The following is an 8,350-nucleotide window of genomic DNA, read 5'->3' as shown; positions in this document are numbered from 1 at the left end:
GCTTTCTGGGGATTTTTCGTGGATGTTTCGCTCACGGCCAACAACGCCGATGCCGACGACGATGCCGGCTTTTCTGCGACGCGCGAACCTTACAGCTACCGCGTTAAAAACACAGGAGAGCCCATCAATAAGCGAACTACTGAATGACAGCACAAATATGTTTTAAGGTATGGAAATTCGTGACCAATAACATAGTCCGGCTGTTGCTGTGAAGGTGCTGTTCGATGGAGCAACAGCAGTCGGAGTGGAATACACTCGGAACTCCACAACGTACACAGTGCGGACGAAGCGGGAAGTGATTCTCTCTGCTGGGACATTCGGGTCGGCCCAGCTGCTCATGCTTTCTGGGATTGGGCCGAAAGCTGACCTGGAAGCGTTGGAGGTAAGGAAACAAAACTCTGTCTGAATGACCGAATCTCCAAATATGTTTCTCGCGCAGTGTCCGTCAGTTCAAAGCCTTTTAGTGAAAGCAGAATGCGCTCTAGAGGCGTTTACAAACAAACTGCTATTTAGTTGCAAAATAGTAAAGCTGTTTTTAAAGTGGTGGCAAGCCATATTCAGAGTTTCAGAGGGTCGTGGAGTGAATATTAGTTTGAACTTTGCGAAAGACGTGTGGTTGTTCCGTGTTGAGTGCATGGCCGGTGATGGTGGGGTGAATTTGTGCGTTTTTTTGTGATGTTTTGGCAGTGTTCAGTCTTTTGATATTTGTATGTTGCGGCGTCTTCCACTGAAGTTGCATTTGGCAAGGGAATTGAGGGTGCCCGTAAGTTAATTTTCGGGGTCTGTTGATCAACTAATTTCCCTGGATCACAGCATGTCCAGGACTGCATCTACGCTTTATATAGTGAAGATATTTTTTTTGATACGTGCTATTACATTTTGTTTCTTGCAGTGTCAGCCTGTATCCGTTTAAAGATGTACCGCGTGTTTACCTAAGTTAGAAGAACGCTTTTTTAGGCATAGCAGCATGAGTGGTGTCGAGCATCATAATACACCTGAAACGCTAAGTGAGAGGCTGGTTAAGTAATGTTCAAAAGTTAACTGTTTGACTATTACCGTTAGTGTCATTATTTAGCGAGGGGCGTGTAGCCCATTGTAGTTAATATCCGTATCAGTTTTTAGAATTTCGAAAATGAGTTACCCTCGGCGCTGTGACCCAACAAATTCTGCCTACATCGCGCTAGAGTACATACGCTTTCGAGAAGCTTGCAGGCAAAGCAACCATTTCAGCGTACATAACTCGCCAAAATAGCCAAAATTTGCTCGGCACCAGCGCCGATGGTAACTGCCTTTTCGAAATTCTAAAAACTGATGTGGATATTACTTACGGTGGGCTACATGCCTCTCAATAATTAAGGAGACTATAAGTAATAGTTCAAAAGTAACTATTGCATATTAATTAACCAGCCTACTAGTTAGCACATCTTAGCTGTATTCTGCTGAGCTACGCGCTGATAATACTATGCTGAAACGAAGGCTCTCCTAAATCAAAAAGCCGATATTTAAAAATTGCAGATCACCTTAGGTGAAGCACCCTGTCTATATGTATTAGCGAAATACATAGTAGCATCTGGCGTGTATTCTCCTGTCTCATGCCGCACTGAATGTTTAGCCATACTTTTGCTTATTTCACGCTAACTTACGTGGTTAGCCCCAATAAGAAAATACCTGCTGGCGCTCCTCGAGCTCAGTGGTTCAATGCGATAGGCATTACTATTATGTCACTGTGCAAAAGCTCTGTACTTGCAAAATACTCTATCACTGAGAGGGTGAAAACAACAAAAAGACATTAATCCGCGCACGTTCGCGGGAGCTTATTTTTAGTTTTTTTTTTCAAGTTTTGCGTTTCTTTCAAATTTTTTTGGTCGCTTCGAAATTTGCGCATATAAGCCGTGCTGATTGCAGTTTAATAGACTGCCACTGAAAAATTTAGGAAGCATGACTAGAAGAAAAGGACCACTAAAAAACTGGTAAATTAATGTCTGCTTAAGCGTTTACAAATTTTCAGATACCTGTCCTTGCCGACCTACCTGTTGGTCAAAATTTAAAGGACCACGTCACAGTAAACGGGATCGCAGCTACTACACAGGAGGACATCATCATTGATTACACAAGCAACTCGACAATCACTGATTATGCGTATAACAGGACAGGTAAGCCCGAAATTTTTAATAACTGCGCATTTCTAGTCAGGTTTTTCTATACCAAAATTTATCGAAAGTATTTCTACACAGAATTTAAATTAGCCTGGCATCCTCAGCGACATTGCAGTCTGAAACTATCTATTAAAAGCCGCAAGATAGCTTTTAAACATTGTTGCTAGTACGTTTGCAATACGTGAAAACGGCGTTGCACGGAAAAGCCCTTCTTGCCCCATTATTGAGTTCTCAGGCTGAAATGTGAAAGAAACTTTGCTCTAAAAACAGCCAGGAGCACTGACGCTTACAAACGCGATAGAAATTATACCATTGCTGTGTGTTGTTCTGAATAGTGCCCACTCCTGTAGTCCGAGGTGAAAGCGATGTAGTACGAGCGAAGATGTGGCTGAGGAGTGGTTGATGCTGCGAATGGAGGAGAGGCGACGCTAACGCGTCGCCTCTCGGGAAAAGATGGCGCGGCTGCTGATAGGTGCAGCTTCAGTGAACATGTTCCTCGAATGAATCTAGATTTGCGTCTTTGTCATGGATCCGATTCATTACTGCGATGTAGATTAGAATCGCAGCCAAAGATGCGAGCTCGGTGTCACGAGGTGTAAATCGCCGTCCTTACCCAGTAGGTTGTACTGAGTTCTTGAAGCGGGAATCGTAAATTAGCAATAGACGCTCGAAGTTCGCTGCGGCATTATGTCGCGGAGGCGTGCGCGTTCACATACTCGCCTTCATTCGATTATCGTGCCTCACATCGCGTTCGTCTTAGTTTTAGTGAGCTGTCTTCAACGCAGTGGGTGCAAAAACTATGTAGATTGGTGCGGTAGTCTCAAGACGTGTATCGCGATGATGGCGCTTCTATAGCCAAGGCCATATGACAAGCTTAGGCCGAGTCACGAGAAGTAAGGTGTACGCGAATCTGTTGTTAACACGAAAGGTGTAGTGTTATTTGGGCCATTGTTTTAGAATATTGGCAGATATTTCACGAGGATAAATAAGTCTTGAACAGCATTAGTGGTGATCACTTCGCGTAAATAAGGGTGGCTTCAATTCGTAGTTAAGTAGCAGCTGGTTATTAAGAAGACATTTTTTATTCAGTTTAATGAGGAAGTCGTGAGGCTTCGCATGAAATCTACGATGGTGCATGTTCACCAAAGGAAGCTTTAGTGCGGGCATGTTTCACGGTGTGAATACGAAAGTATATGCATACGCTGCGCGAACGTATGGCTCGAAAGGCGCCTTTCGGCGTTGCTCGCTTACAGGCCGTTGACGTGGGGTGAAGAAAGTTGGCCCAGCCGCGGCAGCTACCCACGCTTACAAACGCCAGCGGCCTTTAGCGCTTATTAATCCCATCTTATTCAAAAGAGGTGCTCACCAAAGCGCGACACATTTGCGAGGGTTTGCAAAAGGGGGGGGGGGGGGGGGGGGCAAACTGCGCCTGCGAAATGGCTTATGTACGCGGGCACCTCGGCCTCGGTATAGCCTTTGTCGGATGATACAAAGAATGACGCTTTCGTAAATTGAGGGGACCGAAATTTTCCTTTGACATTGTGCGGTTTTATTATTGTATTTATCCAACTATTATCTCCAGTGGCTGAAAAATTAGTTGCTCTTCATTGATTCATTTTTAAACCATATCATGGTCTAAATCTGTGTAAGACAAAGAGAACCCTTGTCCTCACGTTTCGAGAGCTTTCGGTCTTGAAGGGTATCTAACGGCTTCATAATGCGACTGAGAAGTAAGCCCTGTTGCCTGGACACTTTTAGAAAAGATGGTACATTCGTTATGTTTTGTTCTAACTAAAACATGAGCGCATACCTGCCATGTTCTTTAATGAATGGCAGAAGTGAGTCTTTTCCGAAGAGATGTGTGTAGTGCCTACGTCACATGTAGTAACACTTTATCGTTTGCGCCTACGTAATCATTTCTAAGTAATCGTATAATATGAAGTGTGAAACGTTTCCAGCTATGAGAGACGCAGTAGTGGAAGGCTCCGGATAAACTTTGACCAACTCTGGTGTTCTTAACGTGAACTGACATTGAACAGCACACGGTATTTAATCCTGCGTCCTTAGTGTCAGCAATTGAAGGCTGCTACTAAGTCACCGCAGCGGGTCCGTTCCTAAATGAAGCGTGGGCGTTGTACAGCGTCGCTCTAATCATAATTAAGGTTAATCGTCGTCTCAAACCCGGTCCCGGAAATGTCAGCGGGTACAAAACTTGCCCAGCGCGGAGTATGAGTTATACTTTAGAAATCGCCTTGGCAGTGTTGCACTTCCTTCTTTTCTTCTCTCCATTAGGATAACACTGCTCTTAAAGCAGTATTTTGCTGTAGAATACATAATAACGAAGCTCCCTGCGTGTGTAGTGCATGGTATAACTTCATCATTTTCATTTCTTGTGCCCCAACTGCTTAAGGCCCGTTGACACGTGCGTTTGGTGTGGAGTGCGTGGCGTTTGTGAGCACGCCTCTCACGGAGCCCGACCACCCAGATATCCAGTTTCTCCTGACGACGCTGAACCCCACGACGAGTGAAGCCGAATACCTGTCCCTCCAAATCGGCATATCGCAGACGGTAGGTGAAGGCGACGCCTTTCGTAGAGCAACCATGCTTCTGAGCAAGTGCACATTACCGATAAAACTACATCCCTGCGAATATTATAGATCCGCGAAGATATTCGCGCGTCTCGTTGAGTTTCGATCGCTGATATACGTATAAAAAACTGCTACCCGCACGAGTTTGTTCCACTTCCTTGCTGACTTTCTGAAAAGAAGCAGGCTGGTACTCGGCACGAAAATCACATCGGGAAATGGCGACCCGTATAAGCATAGTTTCACCTGCACATGCTGCGCATAGTTGCGAGTACCATAAAGACAACAGAAGCCAAACCAAGAAAATCAAGATTACTATGATTTCGTCATCTTCACGTACAGGGTGCTTCACCCGCTTACACTTAGCACGACAGATATGCGAAGCGCTGGCTTACAAGTGAATTTTATTGGCACCGACTGCAAGAAAGGAGTGTTTCATTTGTACTTCCTACTTGTGTTATCGCGTTAAGTTCCCTATTAAGTTCCTTGTTCAAAATAAAAAAAAGGGGGGCTCAGATTTACAGCGGATGTAGCTGGACTACGTTCAACCACTGAGTCAAACTCACCTGTCATGATATCTGCCTGATGTAAAGAAGCCGGAGGACCCGGAAGGCCTATCAGCAGCTAAAATTCTCTTGTGGCCTTGCGAACTTGCGATGATGTCCCGTAATTTTAATTTGCCGCCATCTTGTGTGCCTGTTGCAAATGGCAATCAAGTGAAATCAAGAACAATTGCAATGCTTGGTTTTCGTCGTGGACACTAATATTTTATGTTTCTGCGCTGCTATGATGCCGGTTACCCTACACGATAAACGAAACTTTTTTTTTTTTCACCGGCTCACATGAAATGGTTCTTTTTGTTCAGGATGATCCATTATAGGCTCCTGTTTTTGCACTCAAAACACGAATACGCCTATATGCTAGTAAAAAGGGAGTAAAGTTGTCCTCTAACGCACTCCTTTTATAAAAGGGATTGCGCTAGGTTACAGCTTACGCCTTTTCCAGTCCTTTATGTTTAGAGTGTAGCGAATAGCCTGGGGGCTCAAAAGCGACTTACTCCAAGGTCGGTCAGTCTGGAACGGTGGTGTGTAACGCAGCAAGGTACAACTACAAGGTTCACCTCATTGTCAGGGTTGTTGTTTCTGCATATCGCTTCCATCGAAATGCGGCCACTGTCGCCAGTATCAAACCAGCCAATTTGTGCTCAGCTGCCTACCGGCATAGCCACTGAGTTGAAGCGATTTGTTTTACGGGAATTTTTGTTGTTTTTGCACGCGTGAACCTTTAAAACCCTTTAAAGCCCTTTAAAACCCGCGCATTATAAATTACCAGGCGTGCAACTTGACTTGCTTGAAAATGTGCGAAGTTGCGCGTAGTTGACTTACGGTCCTTTACCCACTTTGTACAGACCTATGACGGGTACTACAAGAAGAAGAGAGGCGATTATGCGTTCCAAGTAGTGCCGACTCTGCTGCGGCCAGAATCTACTGGTGTGGTCAGGCTTCGCAGCGCTGACCCCGAGGAGTATCCTATTATAGACCCAAAGTTTTTGTCCGCTGCCTCTGATCGGGACGTAATTGTACAAGGTAAGACCGCTACATTCATTTGAATGAAGAGTTTTTTCAGTAACCTTTGTTTGTTTGTTTGTTTAGGGGGGTTTAACGTCCCAAAGCGACTCAGACTATGAGGGACGCTGTAGTGAAGGGATCTGGAAATTTCGACCACCTGGGGCCCTTTAACGTGCACTGACATCGCACAGTACGTGTTCTTCATGATTATTTTCGCTGAAGAAAACGTATTTTGTAATGATTCCTTTCCAAACCCCGTGTTTATACCTCTCTGTCAGTGGGTGCTAAAGAAAATGTTGGTTCGTTCCTATCAGGACTGACATAGCATGTGGTCGCTAGCAGTAGTAGAGGATCGGAAGAACGGATTGAAAAAGAATTGCTACAAAATACAGTCGCAGGGGGGGGGGGGGGGGGGGGTGAAACCAAGCATGATTAGGATTCTGTAAAAATTTCATTTTGCTTATTTTTTTATGTTGTGTATTCTTGTTCGTAATCACTGGCTCGAGCAACGCAGGCCTGGGGTAAGGACAAAATAAAATCGAAAAAAAGAGATAATTTCTGTCCCAGGCATACATGAGGCCACCTGAGGGGTCCATGATTGCCCAAAGCGAGACTACCTAACTCTTCCAAACAAAGCACACATCTTTTTGTCCTGTACGAAAACACATTTACGCGTTCCGCCGCCGCGGTGGCTCAGTGATTATGATGCTCGGCTGCTGACCCAGAAGACGCGCGTTCGATCCCGGCTGCGGCGGTTAGAATTTCGATGGAGGCGAAATTCTAGAGGCCCGTGTACTGTGCGATGTCAGTGCATGTTAAAGAACCCCAGGTGGTCGAAATTTGCGGAGCCCTTCACTACGGCGTCCCTCGTAGCCTGTGTCGCTTTGGGACGTTAAACCCCATAAACCAAACCAAACATTTACGCGTTTCCTCATCAGGCGTCAAGCTCGCAGTGCAGACGCTCAGCACTGAAGCGATGAAGAGGGCCAACGTGACCCTGTGGGAGATTCCTGTTCCCGGCTGTGAGAACGCGGGGCCCGTGTGGAGCGACCCCTACCTGAACTGCTTCGTGAGCCAGATGTCGCAGAGTGGATGGCACCCGTGCTGCACGGTGCCGATGGGGACGCACCCGGCAGCCGTGCTGGACGCCAGGCTCAGGTAAACAAGAGTGTCACGAGCCGTCGTGTTGAAAGCTTGCGCAGATATTCTGGACAAGCAGTTCAAGTTTCGGCCACGCCACGTCGCATGTGCTTTCCAGAACTTGTGACTTGCAAATCTTCAGCTACAGAGATAATTGTTCCCCTGAATACTGCTTGCGTGGTTGAGGGATAAACTAACACTGAAACTGGAAGGCGAGTGAAGCGGGCCTCACCGCGGTGGAACTGTATTAAAAAACTTCGGAGCATAAACGAACCAGTGAGTGGTTTACAGATGTTACCCAGAAAAACGTGGAATGGCGGAGACAGGACAAGGGTATCTAAACTCTATTTTACCACCATGCCTTATCTTTCCAGAGCACAAAAAAGACACGAACCGAGGGTGATCAGTTCACTCTTTTCATGTGTTTTATGCGCGTTGGAAAGATGAGTCATGATGTTACAAAACACCAACTAACCCAGCTGTCTACGCTTAGTCTATTTTACCCATTATAGGGCTCACATGGGTTGTCATCAATGACGCGACCCCAGAGCTTACAAAAATGAAAGTAGTGGGTGCTGCTAAGCAGCACTAGATAACGACAGAGAGCAGATCAGAAAAAAAAAAAAAATGCTGGCGGTAAACGTAAAGGCCGCGTCGCATGTTTGCGCTCGTGAGGAAACAAAACGTGTTCAGTGTATAGCCGCTATAGGGGCACGGTGTCCCGCCCACTTTTGGTACCCGCAAGCTCAGTTTAAGCTGATAAATAAAGTCACTTTGGAGCACATTTTTCGTTTCTCATCCGCGTTCAAATCAGAAGCTACATATTACTAGGAGTGACTCTGATCTTAGCCCAGTGACATTTTTCTGCAGGGTCCTTGGCAATGTGAGTAAGCTGCGTGTC

Source organism: Amblyomma mixtum, chromosome 6 (assembly GCF_055824585.1).
Source record: "Amblyomma mixtum isolate Tamu chromosome 6, ASM5582458v1, whole genome shotgun sequence".
Taxonomy (NCBI): domain Eukaryota; kingdom Metazoa; phylum Arthropoda; class Arachnida; order Ixodida; family Ixodidae; genus Amblyomma; species Amblyomma mixtum.
The sequence above is the reverse complement of the archived record's forward strand: the minus strand, read 5'-3'. Positions refer to the sequence as shown.